This window comes from Pseudorca crassidens, chromosome 5 (assembly GCF_039906515.1).
Source record: "Pseudorca crassidens isolate mPseCra1 chromosome 5, mPseCra1.hap1, whole genome shotgun sequence".
NCBI lineage: Eukaryota > Metazoa > Chordata > Mammalia > Artiodactyla > Delphinidae > Pseudorca > Pseudorca crassidens.
The window spans coordinates 148,586,623-148,613,409 of record NC_090300.1 but is presented as its reverse complement, the minus strand read 5'-3'; the positions used below and the strand labels follow the sequence as shown (position 1 = coordinate 148,613,409).

The 26,787-nt window shown below is 48.6% G+C and overlaps 1 protein-coding gene across 20 annotated transcripts in view; it reads right to left on the bottom strand.

Moving 5' to 3' along the window:
* PCBP3 (poly(rC) binding protein 3) overlaps window positions 1–26,787 on the bottom strand; it is a 212,307-nt gene that overhangs the window by 83,094 nt on the left and 102,426 nt on the right. The window contains exons 1-2 of one of the 20 annotated variants that reach the window (XM_067739702.1): window positions 9,300–9,382; window positions 8,830–8,958 (exon numbers count right to left, since the gene is read on the bottom strand). The exons of 18 other annotated variants lie outside the window; for them this stretch is intronic. The gene's annotated coding sequence lies outside the window, so the exon portion shown is untranslated. Of the gene's footprint in view, window positions 1–8,829; window positions 8,959–9,299; window positions 9,383–26,787 lie in introns of those variants that run through there. One more of the 20 variants, XM_067739701.1, reaches the window with a different exon arrangement.

Here is a 26,787-nt window from a genome sequence, read left to right as displayed (position 1 = left end):
CCTTGTCCTGGGCTGACTTCTGGTATGTTCCCCAGCGGGAGGTCCTGGAGGGAGGTCCAGGCGGCCGCCAGGGCAACAGAGGAGGAGGGGCGGGGGCAGAGAGTACCGTGCAGCGAGGCGGCTCTGCGGGAGCACTTGGCGCCCGTGCAGCCGCATCGGCTCCTCCAACCCCCAGGGACACTCTCTGGGGCCTGGTGACTTCCGGCTAGTGACACGGCTCCTGGGGGCCTGCTCTGCAGAGGACCCTGAGTTCGACCCCCAGGCTAATGCCCAGACTCAGCTGCTCTCAGCCTCTGTTCCTCGTTCTAAATACAAACGAGAAAATACCCACCTTTCAGTGACATGAAAAGCACTCTGTAATTTGCAAAGTGTTATACAAATGAGGAACTTTAAGCCTGATTTTACCAGGATAATTCTAGAGTAAGAATAGGAGATAAGAGAAAAGAACAGATGAAGGTGAGGAATGTGTTTACTGTATTATTTCTGAAAGCGTCCGGGTCCAAACAACGCCAGGGCTCAATTATTTGCTGGGGCTGGGGAGAGAGGAAGGTCTGTGCTCTGGGGAGAATACATCTGACCATCCCCTGTGCGCGGGGCCAGGAGCCTGCGGGCGGGCTGTGGTGGGGGGCGGGGGGTGGAGAGGTGGGCCTTGTGGCTGGGCCGTCTCCTCCAGCGGGACAGTAGGGAGGCGGGCAGCACTGTCTCCAAGGCCCCAGCTTAGCTGCAGCCGCCTCTGCGCGCCCTTCTCCATGCTGCTGCCCTGGAGGCCCTGAGTGGCCCTAAGACTCAGAGGGACAGTCGGCACCCCAAGACGATCGGCCAGCTCCATCGGCGTCACGAACAGACATGGTAGGGATGTGCACCATAGTTACAAACGTGACTAGGTTGTAAACGTGATTACTTTGAACTCCGGCAGGCGACGGGCACAGCGGTGTGGGTGCTTTGCTGTTTCCCGGCTAGGCTGCCTCACCTCGTCGGACTGCACGAGCCTAACATGTGCTAGTGCAGCCCACCAGTGGCTGCAGCGACGTCCTGAAAGCCGCACTGTCCAGAGAAAACCTCAGCCCAGGGCAGAGAACGAGCAAGAAGCACACAACAGGTCACCAGCCGCGTGGAAAGGGCGCTTCCAGGGCGGGAGACAAAGCGACAGCGAGCGGCCTGACACCCGGCGTGGAGCCCGTGTGGAGAGGGGCACGCACAGCGGGGGCACAGACGTGGGGGGGGGGGGCGGGGGGTCGTCTGTGATCCCTCTGCCCTGGCACCTCCTTTTCCACCGAGAGGCTGCCGCAGCCCGTGGGGAGGGGCGGCCGGCCTGGGGCCACACGCGGCTGACATCACCCGGGTACCGCTCTCCTCGGACAGCGCTCAGATCCGGGTGGTCGTGCTGGAGACCAGCGGTGGGGAACGCAGGGCCGCTGTGGGCAGAGACCTACCAGGGTCAGGCGAGGGGGCGTGGTGACGAGAACCGGCTGGGCCCGGACCTTGGATTCCAAAGGATGCCAGGGCCAGACAGGCTCGAGTGCGGGAGGGTGGATGGCAGGCCGAGGGCGGGCCGCGCGGGGGGGATCCGGGGTGCCGCGAGGGCGTGGCACCCGGCCCTGGGCACGGGGCAGAGGCCTGGGGGGGCCAGGGCAACGGAGCGGAGAGTGAGGGCGGGGCGGTCAGGCCTGGCTGTGGGGGTGACGCTGAGGGGCCTTGAGGTCACCAAGGAGCCCGCATCTCAAGATGAGCCTCTTGGGCACAATACGGGCGCGCCTGGTGAGCCGCCGCACCACCCTCGGCCGGCTGGAGTCCCAGCTCCCTGGAGACCCAGCTCCCTGGAGACTGCTACAAGAAGAGGCATCACCTCCCCAGCACGGGGCTCACGCGGCCCCAGGGTTCAGAGCCCCGGGCAGCTCCAGGGTCCTGCTCTCCACGGCCACGAGGCGGGGCCACTGTGGGGGACGGGGTGCGGACGTGCTCTGTTCGGGTGTGAGTGGAAAGCCCCGGGCGAGAAGCGCCCGAGCACCTCCCCCCGCCCCAGCCCCCGCCCGGCTTCCCCACCACGAGGCCCGGCCGGCAGCGCTAAACCCCGTGAATCCAAAGACCCACTCCGGGCGCAGCCCGAGTCGGTAGAGAACCAGCCGCGCACATCTTCAGCGGCTCGCGCTTGGTGACAAGTAACCTCGGGACAGTGGGAGGCACCCACCGGGCCGAGGGAGGAGCTCTCGCCAGCCGCCCTCTGGGCCTCCTGGGCCCCGAAACCCCACGTCACCTCAGGAGGGCGCTTGTCCTCTTCTCATTAGATTTTTGAATTATATTCTGAGGCATTGATTTTGTTTTAATTAAAATTGCAGTTTGAGAAAAGTGTTGAGAGACTGAAACGTCAGCCCCTGCATCGGCCCAGAGCCCGGCGCCCCCCTTGGCCCACCTGGGACCCCACCTGCTGCCCCTTGGCCTCCCCGCTCCCGAGTCTCCCAGGAGATCTGTACAGAGGAGAAGGGCCACCATGTTTTCCACTGAAGAATTCGTTTTACTTACTTACTTGACAACTTTTTATTGGGATGTAATGTGGAACCTTGAGAAAAGTTGCGTGAACATTACAACAAACTCCTGCAGGTCCCTTAACTGTCCCCCCATTGCTCACAGTCAGGCCTGCCTGGTTGTTGCACAGGTATTTGTTCCCCATCATTCCACACCGGCTAAGAGTGACTACAAGACAGCACTTGCCTTGACCCCAAATACTTTAGAGCATATTTTCTAAAACCAAGGGCATCTGGGTAGGCAGGGTACAAAACCAGTTATCAAAACCGGAGCACTTAACGGCGACACAAGGCCTTTACCCAGCTTTCGGAGACCCCCAGCAGCTCCCACCAGACACACTCTGACTGCAGCAAGTCCTCATACTAAACCTTCATAAAAGTAACAGAAGAGGGCATTCTAGAGCTGTGAAATTAGCAATGCTGTTATAAACAATACCTCCCTTCTTAAAAGTTCAGCAAAACAAATTTCGTGTGATGTTAAATATCATACAAAGTTTTTTTTAAGACAAAAGAAAACAGGAAACAAAATAACAACCCTACTGACAATAAACACACATCATAAAGCCATGCTGACAAAAATAGAAAAACTATAATATCTTTAAGTTGATTAAAAGACAGTAAGATAATGATGCAAGAGATGAAAAACTATAAATCAGAATTAGAAAAACTCAAAATTTAGGTCATAGAATTCAGGAAAGAATCAAGAATAAAAGAAAAAATATTTCAAAATCAGGATGAAATTAGAAGACACACGAGATTGAATAAACACAACAGAGGAAAATAGAAGAAAGAGAACATTTTTAAAAGTCAAAAACAAAATAAAGCAATGAGAAGAATTCAAGAAGAGTGATACACAGAGAAGGAAACCAAGAACGCCAGACAGACAGGAACAGAGCAGAGAGAGGACAAGGCACAACCGGGCACCTCTCCAAAGCACAGCTCCTCAAAACGCCTCTTAAATCAAAGAGGTACTTACAGCTAGAGAGGTACTTAAAACTGAAGGCATTGCTGGATTTGACCTGCTAACATTTTACTTAGGGTTTGCGCATCTGTCTCAGAGGCAGAGTTACCTATAGATGACTTTAGGATTACTTGTGTGACTTTTATATCACAACATTGCTGATCTTATCAAATGATTCAGGGAACTTCTGACATTTCTGTTCTCTAAAACAATTGCACACCTTAAGAATTATGTTTCCTTTTGGATGAGTGAGAATGTGCTGTGGAGTAGGACCTCACTGGCACCTCAGTGAGTGCAGACTCTGAGCACCATTTCAGTCATTCCCATAGTTATCCAGACTTTCTACATCATATGTGGCAACGTTTTCACGTTTTGCTGTATTCATCTCTACCTTTATCTTCATTAAGTTTTCCTACTTTGTCTTGAATTATTTTGTAATTCTTCCTCTAACATTTAGAGTCATAGGGTTGTTTCATTTATTTTAAGTGTTTCCAGCGTTCCAACATTTTCTCCTGGGAAGAGTTTTGACAGCATCCTTCATGTTTTGATGTGCAGTATTATCTCATTTTCATTACTTTTTATTCAGTTTATGCTTTTATTTAAAAGCATTCCCAAATCTCTAGATATGTAATGGAGTCTGGGTTACTTCTGATTATCATTTTGTGGTTAATTTCCATTTTTACTGTACTTAATGACTTCCGCTGTTGAAAAATTTATTTCCTTTAAAGTAAAATACGTGGTAAATATATCTGTGAATGGTCCTGGTGTGTTTGAAAAATAGAAAGGAAGAAAGTAGGGAAGGAAGGGAGGGAGGAAGGGAGGGAGAAAGGAAAGTAGGAAAGTATATCCTGCATTTGGAACACAATTTGTCAAGAATGCTATTCAAATTCTTCATAACCATATGAATTTTTTTGTCTTCTTGATTTTTCAATTAAAGTTTCCCATTATGGTACTGGATTTGTCCATTTCCTATTCTTAGAAGTTCTTCCTTCATAAATTTTACAGCTATGTAATTATATACACAAAAGTTCATGAGTATCATATCTTCTTAGAGGATTATAACTTATCAAAATGAAGTATCTTTAACCCATTTAATGCTTTTTATCTTTTTCTTGAAAATAATGTTGCTTGGCCTGCTTCCCAGTGATTACCATTTGCTTAGTACTCCTCCCATTAATACATTTTCTGTTTCTGTGTCAATTTTAAGACAATCTGAGTTTTGCCTTTTAATAGAGAAATTTCACATACATTTGAACTAATGCCACATGACGTCTTGCTTTACACATTTACTTTGATTTCTAATTTATTCCTCCTTCTCTACCTTTCTTTTTTTTTTTGTGACTTAATCAGGTTTTCTTTGTTCCAGAGCTTTTCCTCCACGAGATTTGAAGCTGCGCAATCTGTCCCTGTGACTGGTGGCTCCTGGTACATCGTTAACGTGTTTAAATGCACATTCATACACTATAGGCTTGAAGAGTATCTACGTATTCCCCCAGAAAAAGAACTGATGTTTAATGATCTTTCACTCTTCTCCTTCTCATCACTACATAAATACATATATATAAGATTTTTCGGTTTGTAGGACAGAAACAAGATGGTGGAGTAGAAGGACGTGAGCTCACCTCTTCTCACGAAAACACCAAAATCACAACTAACCGCTGAACAAACCATCGACAAAAAATAACGCTGGAACCTACCAAGATTTTTTCAACCATCATTTTAATCTGCATACCAATGGGCACCAACAGTTATTCAGAGTAGCTGCGTGCTACCCTGGATTCTTTCCCACCATTCTCAGTGGAACCAAATGATAACCTCTTTTGTGGATGGCTATCTTTCTTCATTTTCTCAGAGTCTTAGGGGTGAGGCTGGAGACCTCTGAGTCCTTGACTGTCTGAAACACCCTTCCTTTGCCCTTCGACTTGAATCCTGGCTGTGTCTCAAATTCCAGGTTTGGAATCCTTCTTCCCCAAGTACTTTGAAGATATTGATCCAATTAATTCTAAAGTATACATTTGTCATAGAGACTTTTGACGCCAACTGAGAGCCAGACGCTTGCGCCTCCTGCCAGCCACTTTGGGGGTTTCTCTTTGGTCCTGTCCCGAAATTCTGTCCCACTGTATTCAGGCCCTTGTGGTTTCTCACCATCCCCTCAACCCCCAACCCCCCCCCAACACTGTACCCCCGACACGCTCTGAGCCCTGAGAGGCTCCTTCCAGGATGTCTCATCATCCTCCCTCAGCCTCCTCTGCTCTCTGCTCTTCAGGCTCCCACCCACAGAGAGGAGAGCCTCTCAGAGTCCTCACGGTCTCGCCCTTTCCTCTCACACCCTCCACCTCTCAGTGGCCGAGGCCTGCACTCTGCAACAGCTCCGGTCCTTTAGGTTTGCATTCCGGAATAAATCCTCGGTTCATTTGTCCAGTCACTAATTCCTTCTTCCCTTCTGTCTGTTCTGCAATTTAAACCACCCTGATTATTCCGTGTTGATAACTTTGCTTTCCAAAATTTTTGTTTGTTTCTTCTGAAGGAGCTGTTTCTTTTATGAATATTCTTGTCTTCATGCCATTAAGTCTTCGCTTCAAATATGTTCTTCTGCTGCATTTGGTGCTTCTCCTGCTGTCTGGTCCTCCTCAAATGCACAGCAGCTCTTGGCTATGCCCACAGTTTTGCTTTGGAGAGGCGTGACTCACCTGCCATGGATACCGGTTCTGGGCCGAGTGTCTGAGTCCTCATACTTACCTGCAACAGGCTCTGCACGAGTCTCCTGTGATGTTTTCATCCACAAGCATCATCTGCTTCCAGCTCTTAATAATTAACCAAAAGTCTGAGCCTCTGACTCAGTCACCCCTGTTTCAGCAAGGATTCTACTGTTGCTGCTGCCTTAAAGTTTCTGTCTTCGGGGGGACTCTGGTATAGGTGACAGCAGATGAATGTTCTCAAGTAACCGTCCTGTTCCAATCTGCAAGAGACTGATTTGTGTTCCGATTCTCCTTTTTACCGTATTTAGGGTTTCTTTCATAGCCGGTTGATAAAAGGTCTAGAAACACCCTTCTTAAGTTCTGGTTGATAGATTGCTCTCAACGGCCGCAGCCTGGGGCCCGTGTGTGGCCTCCACCTCTTCCCAGCCTGGCCCTGGGAAGGCCCCGCAGAGGCACAGGTCAAGTGCACCCGGGGAAGACTTGCCTGAGGCCCCAGCGCAGAGAGGGGAAGACAGCGGGACTCACAGGTAGCAGAGAGCATGGCAGAGGGCAGGCCCTGCCCCGGCAGTGATGGCCCGAGGACAGGCTCTGGAGCAGACCTCCGGAAACAGGGGCAGCTTTGCTTCAGGAGCAGAAGCTAACCATGCAGCCACTCTGTATTTATGTAAGACATACCCTGCAATTTCCCTGTTGTCTGTAATTACCCTGTGTCACCACGTAACACTTGCCCTAGTTAAATGGTTGGCAGTTACCATGGAAACCAAGTACTGTTCTCTAACTTGAAACGGTGGTTGTATTTTTAAAATTTTTCTAACATATTCTACTTTGATAGAGATTAATTTACAGCTGCCACCAATGTGGAGAGAAAGTCAGCTGTGGCCACCAGCCATGTCTGTTGTCCCAGCCCCTCCCACCAGGAAGGTCCGCCCGGCCCTTTCCCCGTCCCGCCGTGGAGTCGCCATCCGTGGGCTCTGCCCATGCCACGCCTCTCCCCACGCCACGCCTCTCCCTGGGCGGCCGCTTCGGCTCCCACGGCAGACCACACGCAGGCTGGGGCTCCCGCCATCCCGCTGCCCTCCCCTGGCGCAGCCGGGCCCCCAGTCTTCCAGGCATGCCTGCACAAACCTCATGAACCGGAAGACGTTCAACCGTAAGTTGACCCACAAGAGATTCCCTTTTCCTGAATGCCACAAACGGGTGAACACCGGCCGTTCATGAGGACGACACGCATCTCACCCCGATTTCGCCATCTTCTCACCTCCCGGTTCCCCCCTCTGCTTCCTGGGACAGACTGCCGGCCCGGCATGTCCATCGCTGCCAGACGCCACCCTCGTGGCTGGACAGTCCCTCTGTCCACCTCCCACCCGCACAGGACCGGGCCCCCGTTTCTGCTCATCGACAACTCCCCCGCATCCCCCTCTCTTCCCACTGCAGCAACTCGGTAAAGCCCTGTCCTTGCTGCCCCAGCTCTTCCCCTCTCTGCTCCTCCATGGGCGCCCACTTTCGCTCTTGTCCCCTCCAGGCCACCCGATGGAAGCCCAGTTCTCCCTCCCCACCAACAGCAGGGATGGAGTCTGCCCGGCTCCGAAGACTTGCCCGGGACCCCCCTGCTGGTTCCTGGGGTCCACGCCAGGCCTCTCTCCTCCCGCAGACGCCCCTTTGGTGGCGCCAGCGTTTCCTGCATGGCATCCGCACGAGCCCACACCCCCAGTGCATTCTCTCTCTGAGGCTCCAGTGCCATCTGTCCAGCTGTGTGCTTGACAGGTGCACGAATGTCAGCATCTCACCTGCACGCGTCCAGAGGCCAATCACTCCCGAACCGACGCGAGCACTGGAGACACTCTGTCCTCGCTGCCCCTCAGCCCTAGTCCTTGCCGCTGTCCCTGCCCCTCAGGTCACTTCCACTCTCTCAGGGGTTCACACTGGCTCTACCTTCAAAACACAGCCCGAGTCTGGCCAGCCCTCGCCACCCCCTCACACCACTCTCACCTGGGCGCAGGTAAAGCCTCCTCATTGGTCTCTGATTCCAGCCAGGGTCCCCTGAGCGTCTATTCTCTGCCCAGAGCCAGAGGTGTATTCTTCAAGAAGCGAATTCCGCTCAGGCGCCCCCTCCACCCACAGTGTAAGCTCCTAGCAGGCCCCAGCACCCAGCCCCACCCCGCTCACGGCTCTGGCCAGGCTGCCCCCGGCTGCTCTCCAGCCTCCTCCCCTACGACCCTCGCACTGGCCGTTCCCTCTGCCCAGAATGCTCTTCTCCATCTGTGACTCACTCCCTCACCCTTACTTAAATGTCACCTTCTCAGTGAGGCCACTCCCAACTGAGTGCACACGCACGCACGCACACATGCACACGCACTCGCACGCTCCTGCTCTCCCCTTTCCTTTGTCCACGGAGCTCATCACCTTCGCACTTCTTAGGCGTGCGGGCTACATCTGACGCCGTCTCTGGGGACAGAGCCCGTCAGTGTTTGCTGTCGGATCCGACCCTGCCCAGAACCAGACCTGGCGCAGAGCACGGGTTTGATCTGTCTGCCCAGTGAGGCTGTTGCCTCTGGGATAGCAACCCTATCTTCCAGCCTCATTTAAAATTATTCCTAAGATCAGCTCTGCTTCTGAAGCATCTCATCACCTTCACTCTGTTTCTAACCTTTGAGACCCGCAATGTGGCCAGTGACAGGGTGGACATTCTGTGTGGATGAGGAGGGACGGCACCACACACTCCCGACCGCGTCACTGCAAGAATCCAACGCTCCTTCTCAGTTCACTATAAACCACCCTGTTAAAGGAAACGAACACACAAGAAGCAGGTCTGAGAGGGTGCGAACACCAGCGGGGGAGCCCGCCCCCGTCAGGGGCTCTCCACGTGCTCCGTGGCCGAGCGAGGTTAATGGGAGTCAGGGTGCAACTCGGGGTTAAGAATCTCCGAAGAAGTGGTCAAGCACAGGGGCAACCAAACGTGAGGACCAGGCCCCGAGCCGGGTGGGAGAGGGGAGGGTCAGGATCCAGGCTGAGGGGGGCAACCAACAGGCACTGGGGTGGGGCGCAGGCAGGGTACAAGTGGCAGAGCAGCCAGGAGGGGCCGGGCAGGCAGGTCACCAGCGGGGTAGACGAGAGTACCTGGGAGCGTCTCCTCCTCCCGGCCCGTGGTCGCCTGTCCTGCCAGCCCACCTGCTTCCCCCGCAGGTGAGGACACTGTCCATCTACCAAAAAGCAAGGGGAAAGCGTCATGTTACCCGGTGAGCTCGGCACAGCCCGAGGTCCCGCTCGGCCCCGGTTCCTGCTCATACTCTCACGTTTGGAGGCTCACGGGACACCTTTATACTTGAAATTTGTTTTGCATCTATTCTCAATCGTTATAACAGAAATACGTTTTAAAAAATCTGGTGCCACATTTAAAGAGTCAGAGATGCCCAGGGTGCTGTGGGCCCCAGCCAAGCACCACTGCTCCTCTAATGGAGCAAAGCAGCTGAGGAGGGCCTGCCCCGGATGTCTGGTACCCACACCCCGGAGGCTCCTCAGTGGGCTTAAGCCGCAGCGAAACTCTTCCCAAATCTCAGATGAACCTCAAGATCTAGCCATCATCCTAATCATACCTAACGAGTTGTGTTCCAGAAGTACAGGCTGGCTGATGAAAACATGCAAAATCTTTAAAAGGAAGGGACACTAACACTTCTTCAGCACTTTGTTACTTCTAAGCACTTTCACGTTTATTCACTTAACACGCACTCTTCGCGGGATTAGGAAGCAGGTGTCATCGTCACCGCTTCATAGAGGAGGAATCAGGCTCAGAGAAGGAAAGCACGCGGCAGGGTTGCGGGGCTGGCGATTCCCAGTGACCTGGAGGAATCCCTCCTGGCCTGCTGGCTGCTCGGGGACACGTGCACTCGTGGGGAGCGGGGGGGTTATTCCTCCCGAGAGCACGGCATGTGTAGGCCTTACTGCTCTCTACAGCACTTGAAGTGACCGTACTCTGTGTCCCTTCTATGTAGGAGCAGTAATGGTGCCAGGGCATTCTTCCCCCCGCTGCATTCTCCAGAGCGATGGGTGAGTTACTTCATGTTTCACGTTTCGATTATTAAATAATATTAACGTGCCATGAGTTTGACATGAACTTGGCAATGCATATAGATTCTTTTTATTCATAATGACTATTAAAACTTTTCTTCGTCTTGGGTGGTTTTCATAACTGTTCAAAACTATAGATATTGGAATGTAAAGAGTAAAAATTTAAACAATGAAAAGACTCCCGTAGTACTTCTGAGCTCACAGGCACCATTAACATCCCCTGGTGGGTCCATCCAGACACATTCTGTGCACATGGAAGGAAAATGCATGTCTTGTTCTGCGCCTGGCGTGTTATTCTTCTCCATCAGTACATCTTAGATTTTTTTTTCTGAATCAACACATTCAGAGGCACCTCGGCATGAGACTAGAAATACTGTACACTTTTGATTTCAGAGAAGTTAACCCAAATCGTCTCCACACAGGCCTCTGCAGGTTATATCCCCGTCAAATTCCGGGGTGCTCTTTCTCCAGCCACTGGATTCACCCTCAAACACTTTGATCTTTGACAAACTGCAAGATGAAAAATATTACCACACCAGTTTAATTGCTTGACACTTTAAAAATGTAACCGTCTTGAGTGAGGCTGAGCTCTTTTTTAAGTTGTTTACTGAATATCTGTACTTCGGGTGTGGCGGGGAAAGCCCTGCTCAGGGTCTCTGTCCATTACGAGGATTAGTGCTGACCCACCAAGGATGACTCAGGAGTGACCACATCTACACCCTCCCCCCCCGCCCGGTGTGAGTCCTCAGCTGGCTAGCTTTGGTGCTTTTGCTGATGACTCTGGATGACGATCTTGAATCCCTATGCATCGAGTAGTTGGCCTGAAGAGCGCGAAGCACGCGGCTGGTGCCTCTCCGTCCCCTCTGCGAGCCCCACCCCCGGCTCCCTCCTTGTCACTACTGTGAATACTGCTGCTGCCGCCTCGTGAAGGTCTGCCGTTCGAGAATCCCATCCTCGACGTATCCCTGTGCACCGTGCTTGTGGGTCCCCCCGATCCTTCCTGTGCCCCTTCACCCCTGAGTCCATTGCGCTGTCCAGAGTCCAGCGCCATCTTCAAGGAGCCCTTTCAGCGAGGGTGCATAAACATCACTTTTCCCTAGGTCCTCACATGTTTGAAAATGTATTATTGAGAAAATTCTTTCTTTCCTAAAGATTTTGTATACCTTGCTACACTTTTATCTAGCATGCAACCTGCCATGGAAACACCTGGGGCCAGCCTGATCGCTCTCCCTTATAAACGCTGTAGACACAAATAGCAAGATGGGTAAAAACTGAGAAAAGCACTTCATAAAACAAGAGGTCCAAATGGCCAATAAGCACATGAAAAGGTACTCAGTCTCACAGTAATCAAAGATATGCAAATTAAAATCAAAAACAGATATAAGTACACACCCACTACACTGCCTAAAATATAGCAGTCTGACAAATACCCTGCCCAGTGCTGGCAGGGGTGAGGAGCAATGGGAACTTTTAAACACCTTCCAGTCACTTAGGCTATTACTTTGTTCTGAAACTCCTTCTACTATACAGGAGAAAAAATGTATCCACTAATCATAATAGAAAAGTTATGACGCATTCAGTCCCAGCCAAAGATAACCAAACCATTTTTACGGGTAGAAAAGTACTTCAATTGAACAGTGAAAACAAACTTACAACAGTAATGAATAGTTCAGAAGTAAACAAGCGGAGTTTGCACTTGCACAAACATGATATAAGCAAGCCTGATGGTCTGAGCCGGAGGAGGGCGGGGCTCGCCAGGGCTCCCGGCTGGAGGAGAGTGGTCCGGGGGTCACTCTGGAAGGTACATCCTCATTTCTGCACTCTTTTCTTCACCAATTTATAAACCTTTTTGAGGCGCATGGTTGTTTTGCAGACTCTGAGAATGACGGGCCATCTTTAATTCTGGTTGCTCTGAAGATTTTCTTTGCTGTAGTTTTCAAGGGTCGAGCAAGGATGCCTCGATGTGAAAAGTTACTTTTGCTTATTTGTTTGCTTCCTTCTTCATTTATTCATTTCGGGGTCAGCAGTTTCATGATTCTAGCATGAATATCTTCAATGCTTTGGAAAAATCCATGGCCTTTATATCTTCAAATATTTTTCTGCAATCTCCCCCCGCTTCCTGGGCCACTCATTACATGACATTAGACCTTTTGACTCTGCCCCACAGTTGCTCACGTTCTATTTGTATCATTCTGTTCTCTTTTCTCTTGTGCTTCAGCACAGACGTACTTCACTGAAGTGCCGCTCAATTCACGAAGGCTGTGTCAGTCTTCTGTTACAGAGTCCACTGAATTATTCATTTCAGATCCTATATTTTTTAAATCCATAGGATTCTTTTCATAGATTATGATTTCACTTGAAATTCTCTCTTTTTCATATATTTTTATATCTATTCTATTTTTTAAGACAATAATCTTCATGACTTTAAAGTTCTTGTCTGGTAGTGCAATTCTATAAGTCATCTGTGGTTTTATTTCTCATCCGTTTTAGCTCTCGTTTTTGGTCCTGTTTTTAATTTTTCACTAAATACTGGACATTGTGGTTGAAAATAACTTAAGCTCTGGAGGTTGTCTTGCTCCGAAAAGGGGTCCTCCTTTCTTTCTCGCAAAAAACCAGTCAGTCAATCAGCTTTGAGATGTAACTGACATATAATAAAATGTACATGTGCTGTGTACACGCTGAAATGTTTTATCATGTGTACACACCCACGGAATCATCGCGACAGCCAGGATAACGGACAGGCACACTCCAGAGCTGTCTGTGGCCATCTGCAATCCCTCCCTCTCCCCTTTGCAACAAACACCTTGCCCCAAGGAACCACCGACGTGCTTTCCAGCACTACAGAATTTGCTTTCTCTAAAGTTTATAAATAGAAGCACACTGGGCACATACTTTTTGGCCTGACTACTTTTACTCAACATAATTCTTTTGAGATTCCTCAATGTCATTGTACAACCATATACCATAATTTATGTATTCATTCATTTATGGATGGACATGAGATGTTTCCAGTATTTCAGCTATTAAAAACAAATTTCTGCAAACATTCTTGTTCAAAGCTTTGTATGGATATATGCTTTCATTACTCTTGGGTAACACCTAATAGTGGAATGCCTGGTGGGTGTATATTGGATTAGATTCTTGGCTTAATTGCCAAAATGTCTTCCAAAGCACATGTACCACGGTGCATTCTCACGGGCAGTATGAGATGCTCTCCATCTCTGCCAGGGCTCAGTAGATGGGCCACACCAAGTAGCGTCTCACTGTGGATTTAATTTGCATTTAGCTAATGACCAATGCTGTTGAACTTCTATTCAGGTACTAACTTGCCATCCACGTATTTTCTTTGGTGAAGTGGATGTTCAAATCTTTTTGTCATTTTTAATTATGCTGCTTATTTCCTTAGTACTGAATTTTAAGAGTCCCTTATATGTTCCAGATAAATTAGATTTGCCAGTGTTTTCTCTCAGTCTGTGGCTTGTCTTTCCATTTTCTTAACACTGTCTTTTGGAGAGCAGAGAATTTAAAATTTTTTTAATTTAATGAAGTCCAGTTTATAACCTTGTTTCTTTTATGGATAATGCTTTTAATGTCATAACTAAGAAAACTTTGCCTAGTGCAAGGTCACAAAAAAATACGTCATGTTTTGTTCTTGATGTATAAAATTTTAGATTTCTGATCTACTTTAAGTTAATTTTTATACATGATGGGAGATATGGATCAAAGGTCTTTTTTTTTTTTTCTTTTTGCGTCTGAATGTATAATTATTCCAGCACCATTTTTTGACAAAACTAGCCCTTTTCCCACTAAATTACCTTGGCACTGCTGTTGAAAACTAACTGAGCATCTATGTGTAAGTCTATTTCTGGACTGTCTGTTCTGACCCACTGATCGATTTGTCTGCCTTAACACCAACATCACACTGTCTTGATTACTGTACTTTATAATAAATCATGAAACCAAGTAGTGTTAGTTGTCAAATTTCTACCAAAAAAACCCCTACCTGAATTCTACTTGGGAGTCCACTGAATCCATAGACCAATTTGAGGAGAATTAAAATCTTAACCATACTGAGTCTTTGAGCAGAGGTGTAGCTCTCCATTGATTTGTCTTCAATAATTCCATTCAGCAGTGTTTTGCTATTAGGTATAATGTTTCATCAATTTCTAATTATTTGTTGATATTATAGAGAAATACAATTGATTTGTGTATGTTGTATCCTGTAACCCTGCTAAACCCAATTATTCTTGAAGCCTCTTTTTGATGCTATAGGATATTCTACATAGACAAACATGTCGACCAAGAATAAAGATAGTTTTACTTCTTCCCTTCTAATTTCAATGCCTTTTATTTCCTATTGAACTTGCTAGAACCCCCGGAAAATATTTAATAGAAGAGGTGAGAACATGTTTCCTTGATTTATTCTCAATTGCACGGGGAACTATTCAGTCTTTCACCATTACTATGGTGTTAGCTGTGGATCTGTCATAGATGCCATTCATTGGAAGCCTCCTTCTATTACTAGTTTCCTGAAAGGTTTTATCTGGAATGGGTGTTACATTTTATCAAATACTTTTACCGCATACACTGAAATGATACTGTTTTTTTGTCTTTAGTCTGTTAATATGGTGAGTTATATTGATTAATTTTAGAATGTAAAAGATACTTTGAATTCCTCAGATAAACCTCAACTAGTTTTTCTATATTTTGTATTTGATTTGCTAAAATTTTGTTAAGTTTTCGTATATGTTCATGAGGAATATTTGTCCACAGTTTTCTTTTCTTCTGATGCTTTGCCTGGTTTTGTTATTAGGGTAATACTGGACTCAGAATGATTTAGGAAGTATTCCCTCCTTCTCAATTTTCTGGAAGAGTTTATAGAGAATTGGCATTATTTCTTCTTTAAATATTTAATAAAATTCAGCAGTAAAGCCCTTTGGTTCTGGAGGTTTTTTCCGGACCACAGGAGGTGGTTTACAACAAAAATTCACTTTTTAATTATATATAGAATTAGGATAATCAACTTGTACTTGAGTTAGCTTTGGTACTTTCTCTCAAAAAATATATACATTTCATCTAAGTAATTTAATGTGTTGGTATAGGGCTGATCATAGTATATCCATTTTTTCTTATGTCTGGCTGGAGGTTCATCAATGTTATTGATTTTCTCAAAGAATAATCACTTGCTTATTTTCTCCTTGTTGTTTCCAGTTCCATTAATTATTTCTGTTTTGGTTCCTGCTATTTCCCTTACTGTGCTTATTTAATGTGATCTTTTCCTGGTCCCTCAGAGTGGAAGCTAAAGACACTAATCTGAGGCATTTCTTCTTTACTGATAATGTGTTTCGTACTCTTAAGTTTCCTTTAAGTGCTGCTTTAGCTACAGCTCACATATTGTGATGTGTGGTGTTTTCATTTTCATTCATTTCAAAATATGCAGTTTTCGTTTCTTTTTTGGTTTCTTCTTGACCCATGAGTTATTTAGAAGTGTGTTGTTAAATTTGCAAGTATTGGAGGATTTTTCAGATAGCTTTCTATAACTGACTTCTAGCTTGATTCCGTCATGGTCAGAGAACATACTTGGTGTGATGTGAAATCATTTAAATTTATTTTATGGCTCAGATTGGTTCTATCGCAGTAGATATTCTGTGTACAGTTCAAACATGAACCTCCTCCTAATTAAACCCTCCTTCAAACACTGCCTCCCCGCCGTGCTTGAATCCTGGCACAACTGGTCCTGGACAAGAAGTTTAGAGGGAGAGGAGGCATGTTTAAACGCGCCTCTATGGTGGTGATGACAGCGGATGACTACAGCCACTGCCGCCTCTCTCTGTCTCAAGTAGCAACTCCTGGGAAAACCGAGACGAGGAAGGTCATTCATCAAGGTTTCCAGGGGATGGGTGATGGGTGGACAGAGCAGAAATGCACTGGGAAAACTGTGTATCCCAAGGGGACGTGAGGGAAAATATGACCTCTTCCATAAAAGTTGGACTTCCAGAGAAAGTACGAAAACCAGGTCAATTTGGCCTGGAGGAAGGCTTGGTTGTTGCAACATCTAGGGTTTGCACCTGTCTTGATTTAGCTAATATTTGGAGACTAATGCACATCTTAAAAGGAAAACCTATTTCTTAACCTAAAGAGTTCAAGCCAGTTATGAAGCCAAGTGAAAGGGAAGGGAAGGGGATTCTGGGGCAATTCACCCCAGTTTCTATTGCTTAGTGAGAACGCCCACCTGACACATTAAACATACTGAACTGACAGTACTGAACTGAACTGCCCTATTTCCCTCAAATAAACAATTCAACTCAGATATATTTTACCAGAGGAAATGAATATAGTTGAATTTGCCATCTACAATAGTCCACGTGATGACATGACCTAAGAACTGAATGGCGGTCCTAAGAGTCCTCTGGGTTCACCCCACGCTTGGCCACGCCCCCGTGTCATCTCTGACGGTGGGCCATCCACACGGCCCCTCAGCGCCTCGGCCCACAAAGAGCTCACCGCCACGCCTTTCACCATCTGCCTCTGAAATGCTTACAGTGTCTCCTCACCCTGAGCCTCAACCTCACCCTTTCCTCAGCCTCACCCTAACCCTAAGCCTGGGTCCCTCGGTTTCCACCACGGGCTCCAATTACACTGCATTCAGCCCCAGAGGCCCAGCGTGGGGCAGCCCCGCTGTCTCCCTGCTCTCGGCCCTGCCACCCCTCCCCACACACACCCACACCCTCCAGGGTCAGAGCCACAGGCTCAGGGCCTGGAACCGGGACACTAACGCTTCACGGGACCCGGTATGCTGGCCACTCCCAGGTCTCACCGCTCTGCTCTGCCTGGCACAGCCGGTGGATCTGCACCAACAGTGGTTGTTATCACAGCCACGCTCTTAGGGACACTGCCCCCTCCCTTGTTAGGGACAACGCGCTGCTCAGAAAGTGCTCAAGACTGACGTCTCCTCTTTAGCCACCAGCCACACTACACGGCTAACTGAGTTTACAGTCAACCCGAATCTCTGCACCTTCACTGAATACTCACCACGTGCTCCAAATAAAATTGCAGTGAATTCACTGACCACGTCGCCTAGGGGACCCTGTGTGGAATTATTACTTAGCCCGGCGTCCTGGCCTCAGGATATATCATCTGTCGGACACGGACATGGGAAAAGATTAATGTTACAAAACCCAAAGCCTGGTTCAAGGCGACAGGAGCAGCAGCGTCACGAGCGCAGCGACACAGACCCCGGCCTGCACAAGAGCAGAGAGTGAGCCCTCTGAGTGGCGTGGGAGCGCAGCGAGGGCACCTTTTACTCCCCACCACCCCAGTTTCTAATGAATCAAGCAAAGAGATCAGGACAACAAACACACGCACACACGGGGAGGCCTTTCTGCCAGCTCTAGGATGACAGCATGGGTGCCTGGGAGTTTTGAGGCCCCTCTGAAGCCCTTCTAGAAGGGCAGTGTGTGTGGAGGCTGGGGGTGGGGAGATATGTGTCCCAGCCAAATGGGGTGCCACGCAGGAACCAGAGGCCACAGAGCCTCCTCTCAACACCCTACAGGCTGCTGGTTCCCACAGTGATGTGAGGCCCAGCCCAAGGGAACTATCACCCAGCTCAAAGTCCAAGCACCCAAGAGAGGATGCATGTGAGCGATGAGGGGCTTGCAGGGTACGGCCACACACCTTGGGGCACAGGTGAGACAGGCCTGACTGACTTCTCCTTCAGGGAGGAGCAAACGGAAAAACACTGAAGCCATGAAAAAGATTCTGCTGCATAAAGAAAACACACAAACACAGCAGGAGGTAGAAGAAGAACATAGGTTCAGAAATATGTACAAAAAGAAACATAAGTGATTTTAGTCAGCAGCCTGCCACATGCTTTCAGAGAAAGAAAACAAAAACTCATGGAACAAGAGATCAAAAACTTGTAAGATGGCATTCTGAAAAGCACGGGCAATAAGAATATCGAGAAACAAAGTTATGATAGAATTTAAGATAGCTTTAGACAAAGTAAATTCTAGACAAGCTGTAGAGAAGTATAGGGCTTTGGGACCCGAATGAGAACTTTCAGCTAGAGGGGAAGCAGCGCCAGGCCGACCCACTTCCCCGGGCACTCGCATTTTCTAGCACTTTCAAGAAGTTACCGAAATCCTCCAAATGCCAGTTCCCTCTCTGCTGATGCAAATATGGCAGCTGCCAGCATGGTGGTCTCGGGATTAGAGTGCCCGCCCCGAGGCACTCCCTGGGGGGCCCACAACCAGCCCCACACAGGGGGCTGTGCCCTCGCCTGGGCCGTCGGGTGGGGAGTACGTGTGGCATCACCCGCACCCCAGGCACGGGTGTGGGAGGACCTGAGCCTACCCCAAGGAGACGGTGGAAACACAGACCCACTGGGTTCAAATCACAGACTAATCGCAGAGGGCTGTGTGGGAAAGGGCTTGCTGCCCCGGGGCCCCAACGCCTCGCGGGGCCCTGTGAAGGAGGGAGGAGACGGCGGGGCCTGCAGGATGTCACCCAGAGCTTCTGGAACAGCCCACGCCCGCTGCGTCCTGCGGATTCGCGCTCACCCGCCAGGGGCGGCCGCGGTGGCAGAGCCCAGCCACGCTGGCGGGGACGGGGCACTTCTGCCTGCCCCTCTCCGCTGGGCAGTGAAACTACTAGCTTCTCAGCCACCAGCACATGAAACGGGAGTATCTGAGCAGCCTGCACTGTCTCCCCTGCTAAACAGATTTAAATCCCCACAACTTATAAAGAAAAGTGGAGCTGATATATTTTACTAAATCAAGCTGAATTACCAGGAAACTATCACACAAGAATGTGATAATGATATACTGCAAAATGTGAATAAATCTCCCTTCAAATGTGTCTGCTTTGCACCGTCAGAAAGCATGATTATGCCCCACAGTCTGAAGCTAAGTAACGAGCATTCTGCTAATGATTTTTACTGTGTAACTGAAATGCCTTCAGCAATTTACTGTGAGTAAAAGCGAAGTCAAGCAACAATATTCTAAAAGTGAACATCTCCACCCGCAGGAACCTCCATCTCGAGGAAGCGTTTCTGCTGCAGAGCCCGAGGCCAGCCCAGGGTGGGTGGGGGAGACAGGGAGCCCCCTGAGCCCTGCACCTCATCGGAGCCTCTGGCGGGGACACAGCTGTCCTGTGCAGTTGCTGACTTGGGTTTAACCTGAGCACTTTTCCCTGTTTATGTGTCTTATCCTCCTAATATTTTAAGCTATTGTTTCTACCAACTTCTGTTTCAGGAACATAAATTTTCTTAAGAAAAACTCTGATCACATCATTCCCTGCTTTCCACCCGCCAAAGGCTCACGCTAATCCAAGGGTGCAGCTGCTGCTGGGAGGGTCTCCTGGGCCCAGCCTGGCTCCCCTGCCCTCAGCCCGCACGGCATCTCAGCAGCCCTGGAGTGGTCACACGGGCTGTCGGCTCACACAGCTGCATCCACCTGGAGTATGCACCCCACCTCTCACCACCCCAAAGAGCCGGACCTCTGCTGGACAGCACTGCACACCATCCCAGCCCCCAGCAAAACGAGCTGGCATCAGACTGAGCCTTCAAGGGAGAGCAGTAATCAAGACGGTTCCTCCAACGAGGCGGGCACAGGCCGCTCCCAGGGGTGGCAGAGACTCCAGGGCAAGGCCATTCCGGATCAGGGTTGGGGGCGTGCGGGAGAAGTGTGCGCGTGCCAAGGACGCACGTGGATCTCCACACAGATCGCTGTCTTATTTTACATACAAGATATGAACACACGCTTATTTCCAGTTGGCATCTGGAAACCTGTTTAAATCTCTAACGCTCATCAACTCACTTAATGCACATAAAATATGCACGCTAAGTGTTTCTCCTAATTTTTCTTTTAAAAGGAATTTTAGCAGATGACAGAGGTTGCTTTGGCTGCACGAGTAGCAGCTCCCTGAGTCCTGGCACCAGCCCCTGCAGAGGTCAAGGTCACTCAGGACACATGGGGAAGCTGGGATTCATACGGAGGGAACTGGCCAAGGTTAACTGCCAACTAGACAGAAGCTACTCCGCTCCCCTATTCAGCAGTGCCCTGGATTCTCCCAGCATTCGTCTCAACCAACACCTGGGCCGAGTGCCAAAGCCTGGGCCAGCCTCGAGGACACAGGCACACCGGTGGCCCGCAGAGCACCCGACGCTTCCGGGAGGGGCAGAGCCACACGGGGCTGCTCTCCCACAAGGGCTCAGGAGAGACCCGCGGGTTCTACTGGGAGCTGTTCGTGTGACGAAGTGGCCGGGGGGGGGGAAGGAGCCACACCGAAGGCACCTTCTGGGCCAGGTTCTGGGCCAGGCATCTGCCTGCAGCCTGGTCCCGCCCCACAGCCCCAGGGGGCTGGCAGATGACCCTCAACTTGGAGAGACTGAGCAGGTCATTCCAACCACATGGGGCCGGTGCAGAGGCCCCATTCAACCACTGCTGGCCCACCGAGAGGCAGGGCTGACCCAGCCACGATGAACTCAGCGTGAGTCAGTGCAGGAGAAACACCAGCAAAGAGGCCACAGGCACCTCCAGAGCAGGTCACCCCTGGCGGTGGCTGAGGCCTCTCTCCAGCAGGAGGAAGGCCCTCCAGCCCAAGTCCTTGGCCTCCTCGGGTAGCTGCCACGACAGGCCGGCGCTGGGCCTGCTGTGCCCACATCCGCATAGTTCCCTGGGCTGGGCCCTGCTCGCGGCTCCTTGTGTGCAGGGCGAGGTGCTCCAGGCAGGCCAGGCCGTGCCCACGGGCAGCAGGAGTCGACGCCCTGCCCAGCGCGCCCTGGGCCGGCGCCACCCTCCCTGCCTGTGCAGAGCGAGCCTCTGGGCCCGGCGCAGCCACAGGGCTCACCTCCACCCCCAGCCTCTCCTTCCCGGGGCACCGCATCTCTGGCTTGGCCCCAGCCTGCGCCCAGGAAGCTCGCATCTGTCTCCACGCTTGCAATCATCACTTAGCAAACACAGAACGACATCGCGCTCCCTCAACAGAATGTGGCAAAGAGAAGCAAACATTTTAAAGCTCACTTTTCCGTTCTATGACTGTTTAAATTAAAACACCCTCAAGGTGGCTGACTCCATGCCACGCCCCACCCCCAGGCACTAACCACATCTGCCTGTCCCCTCCCAGAAAACTCTCTGAGGGCTCCCATCTGCCGGGCACGTCCACGTCCATGTCCACGTCCAGCAGAAGCTGCCCCGTGAATGCCTGCCACCCGCGAAGCCAGGCTTCTGAGAGGGGCTTCGGCAGCAAGATGAACTGGAACAGAAACAGGGTCGGGACACCCTGCAGCCCACACACAGGGGCGACTAGGGGACAGCCAGCTGCTTTTGCTCAGCATCGTCATCTTTGTGAAAGTGTATCACAGGAACAATGATTTCAAGAAGAAAAAAAGCAGGGGGCGGGGCCTAGAGCTAGTTTCTCAGTAATAAAGCTATTTCTCTGCAGTGATTTTAACGGTGAAAGCCATGTACAGCATTAGACACATTATATGATTAGAAGCTAAGCTAACTGGTTGTTTGATGCAGACGAAATCAAGCCTAATAAGCAAATCCTGAACGAGGTAGGACTGGACCCCCAGGAACCAGCGACCAGATGAAGGCTTCCAGGAGCATGACAAACGGAGAGGAGCGCGTGTCCTCTGAGAAGCCCTCAGGGAGGAGAGCAAGGTCGTATGCTGGATGGATGTGCAGAGCTTGTGACCCGCAGCAGCCCAGGAAAAGCAAACCACCCGCACAGGGCTGACGCCACTGAGGCGGGGTCCAGCGTCCAGTGCCCACGCGGGAAGCTGTGAAAGCACCTGAGCGCCAGGTCGCCAGGGCCACTGCGGCCACACCGTCCGCATCTGGGACCACCCCTTCTGATCCTCGGCTCTGACAGGCACTCAAGCAAGCTCTCTCTGCAGTTAATCCTGCCTCCTTCTACCTGCTCATCTTCCAAGGACTCTCTGCAGAGAGAGTTCAGGGGAAGAAGGGGAAGGAGAGCAGACGTGAAATTCGCATGCAGACAGCCCTCGATCGAGGCTCTCCCCACGACCACGGGCACCACAGTGCCAACACTGAAGGACCTGTGTCCCCCTTGCCCGGAGCCTCGGCGGCGGGGGGGAGCTGAGCCCCGCACAGGGCCCAGGGCGTGATCAGAGCACGGTGAGAAGCAAATGAATGTTGAATAAATAAATCATCATCCAATATGTCATCCAACCCAGAAATAAGGAAATGCGATTTCACTCCACGACGGGAACTGCAAAATGTGCCTTAAATAATAGAAATGCCCTTGCTATTTGTATCTTGTCTCCGGCGATGCCATGGGTGAGAGAGAGGAAAGATTCAGCACCCGCTGCAGCACTGTCTGCCCAAGAGTGACCCGCTTGGAAACTTCAAAGAACAGTGTGTCAGACTCAACAACGCAAGAAAGAAAGTCAGACACATACTGTTTTTTAAATGAAATTACGTAGACAAAAGCCTAAAACCAAAGACAAGACGATGAAAACAACCACAACAACGATAAGACATGAAAAGCCCAGGCTCGCGCCATCGTGCTGAAGGTTTGTGACTGGTCTGCTCTACGAGGGCCACGTGGAGATGGACCTACAGACCATGAGGACACGGGAGAGCTTCCTCAGCGAGAGGGAGGGGGTTTCAGACGTGTCCACAGAGTCTCCCTGAAAACAGTAGAGAACAGTGTCCCTCCCACCCCAGAAGGGATGGCACAGAAGGGACACTGTGTGACATCCAAGGCGAGGATGTGGCTTCCTCCTCACTCCCCCTCTTGGATCACTCGCTTTGGGGGAGTGGACCAGAGACCAGAAGGACACTAGCCACCCTCGGGAGAGGCGCGGAGCTGAGGGGCGAGGCCTCCTGCCCGAGGCCACACGACAAGGCCGGCTTGGGAGAAGCTGCTCCAGCGTAGCCGACCTTCGAGTGACACAGCAAGGCCAGCATCTGCACCCTCATGACAGACCTGGAGCCAGAACCACCGGCTAAGTCACCCCGAAGTTCCTGAGCCACAAGACCCTGAGATAACACATATTTGTGGTTTTAAGCCACTCAGTTGTGGGCTATTTGTTACATAGCAACAGAAAGCAACACAGAAAGAAAGCAGAGGAGGGAAACTCTATGGAGAAATGACTGTTCCGAGAGAGTTCCACGGAGGAGTCAGATGGCGAAGCGGACACAACAGTGAGCAGAAGCCAGGAGATGCCGTCAGGGCGGCTGCCTGCACAGCAACTTCCCGCCAGGGCAGCGGTGGTGTGCACTCTGCACTGGCCAAAGAGGAGAGAGGCAGGATGGTCTGGGACAAGCCACACCAGGCCACACACCCCTCAACTTCTTACCAGACTCACCAGAGACAGGCATTCTCAAAATGCAAAACTCATCAGCCAACAAAGAAACAATATTTGAAGAAAACCAATGTGATGAAAGAGAGACACCAAGCTCAAAATACGAGTGGTCATCTGAGAAATCACCAAGCAAGCAATAAGCACTAATGTCCATGTTCAAGGCGATGGATACATTCCCTATAGGAGAGAGAAACAAGGAGACACCTTGAGCGGGAAAAATATTGTCAAAAGAAAAACCTATGGACACATACCGTGTAAACAGACACAGCTCCAGAATAAAGCAGAAAGAAGATGAAGCCAAGGAACTTTCCAGAATGCAGAGTGAAAGGAAAAAGAGAAAGTGTGAAAGATATGAAGAGGTCCTTAAATCCCAGAAGGAATGAGCACAGAGGACCCAAAGAACGATATTGTGATTAAACTTAGATGAATCCCAGGACGAGGAGAGAGCTCTAAAGCGCCGCCGTGGCAACCCCAGTGCTGACGGGGGAGCTCGGAGGGAGCAGCCTCCAGTGCAGTTCTTAAAGCATGGGGCCCACTGATACTTACAGAAGGTTTGGAATATATGGATTTATGTGCCATTGTTTGTTGTGTTTTCTACTTTGCTCACGCTTCTTGTAAGTCTCCTTTATTGTCATCTTTTACATTCTTCCCTCCACTACTTTATACATGTTTTTCTTTTCACTTCTTACCCTAAAAATGATCACATAAATCCCTAACTTATCAAAGTCTGATATCCTTACACTCCACCCAGGCAACCCCCGATCTTAAAACCCTGTAACTCCACTCCCTCCCCACTGACGTTCCTGCCTTTCAGTTCTACCCTTTGTTGTTAAGCCCAGCAGACATTTGCCTCATTGCTTCAAACATTTAATGTGTGTTTGGATTAACTGAAACACACACAACTTTCTCTGTTTTTAACTTCTTAAATCTCGGAACTTCCATATAGGCAAACGTTCTTTCTTCTTGATATAGATCCTTCAGAAATGCATTTAATGAAGGCCTATAGTATCAAGCTCTCTCAGCTTTTGTTTCTATGAAATGTGTTTATTTTGTCCTCATCCCTGAACAGCTTATTCACGAAGTACAGGATGCTGGGGGATTTCTCTTCTCCCACCACATGGAAGATGCAACCATTCTCCTGTCTCCACTGGTGCAGTTAAAAGTCAACTGATGGCCTTAATGTTCTTCTTCGAACAATTTCTTTTCTCTCTGTTAAGACCTTTTACCTGTCTTTGGTATTCTAGAGGTTCAGCATGATCTGCCGAGACACAGATTTCTCATTTCACCTGACTGGTATTTGTTAGGCTTTTTGAAACTATACGACGGTGGCTTTCATCAATTCTGTAAAACTGTTAGCCATTAGCTCCTCAAGTACTCTACCGCTACCTCACTCCTCTCTCTTCTCCTTCCGAACACCAGTGAATTCGTTATGCCTTTTCAATCTCTCTCTGAGCCTTTTATCCTCTCTTTCACTGTTTATATTGCTTTGTCTCTCTGGGCTCCCTTCTGGATAATTACTATAGGTTACATCAAAAGACCACAGACAAATGGTGAATTTGGAAAAGAAGTTAAGTGACATGAAGTATAGAGGAAGAAAGTCTGACAAGATGTAATTGGGGTTCTTGAAGAAGAGTAAAATGTGGCAGAAGTTAATATCAGATAAATAACATGAAATGTTAAAGGAAGCTGCTCCAGTAGAAGGATGATGACATCAAACGGAAACCTGGATCCACACAAAGAAGTGAAGAGTCTCATAACAGTGAAAGAAGTTGAATTCACAGTTTAAAACTTTCCAACAAAGAAAACTCCACACTCAAATGGCTTTAATGGAAAATTCTAATAAACAATTAAGAAATAGAGAACACGGATTCTACACAAACTCCTCCGGAAAATAAGAAAGGAGGGAACACTTCCCCTCATTTTATGAGGTCAGAATTACATGAACAACAAAACCACAAAAAGCCATTTCAAGGCAAGAAAGCTACACTCCCAAATACCTCATGAATATACATGCAAGAATCCTTAACAAAATCCCTTTCACATAATACATCATAACTAGGTAGGATTTGACCCAGTAATATTAGTTCAACATTTGAAAATCAAACACTGTAATTTACCATTTATATAGATTAAAAATGAAAACCATTATTTCAATAGAAAAGGCATTTGACAAAATTCAACAAGCATTTCATGATAAAAATTCTTAACACATTCCTAAACCTGATAAAAGGCATCTATGAAAACCTATAGCCATCATCACACTTAATGGTGAGAAACTGAATGCTGTTCCCCCAGGATCAGAAACAAGGCAAGGATGTCCATCCTCACCATCTCTAACCAACATCATACTGGAGATCCTAAGTAAGTACAATAAAGGAAGTAAAAGAAATAAAGAGTATATGGATTGGAATCTGTAAAAAAAAAAAAAAAATAGTGCTAATAGACAAGTTCAATAAGGTTGCAAGATATAAGATCAATGTACAAAATTCAGCTGTATTTATACACACTAGCAAGAAAAACTCAAAATGAAATTAAGAAAACAATTACATTCATAATAGCATGGAAAATAATAAAACACTTAGGAATAAGTTTAACAAAAATGTGAGACTTGTACCATGAAAACTAAAAAAAGAAAATCACTGAAATAAATTACAGGAGACCTAAATAAATGTAGAGACATCCGCTGTTCCTCGACTGAAAGACTTCATATTTTTAACAAGGCAACACTCCCAAATTTATCTACAAATTCAAGATAATCATTGTCAAATATTTATCTGCCCTTTTTTACATAAACGGGAATTACATTGATATGGAATTACAAAACAAAACCCAAAAAAACAGAATATCCAAATACCCAAAACAATCTTGAAATAGAAGAACAAAGTCAAAGGACTCACCCTTGCCAATTTCAAAACCTACTACAAATTTATGGAAGTCAAGATTGTGTAGTACTAGCATAATGATATACGTATAGATAATGGCTTTGAATTGAGAGTCTAGAAATAAATCCATACATCTATGATCAAGTGAATTTCAACTAGGATGCTAAGACCATTTACTGGAGGAAGGAATAGTTTTTTCAACAAATGGTGCTGGGACAGCTGGACATCCACATGCAAGAGAATGAATTTGGACTCTTGATTTACACCATATACAAAAATTAACTCATAATGGATCAGAAACCTAAATGTCAGAGCTAAAACTATA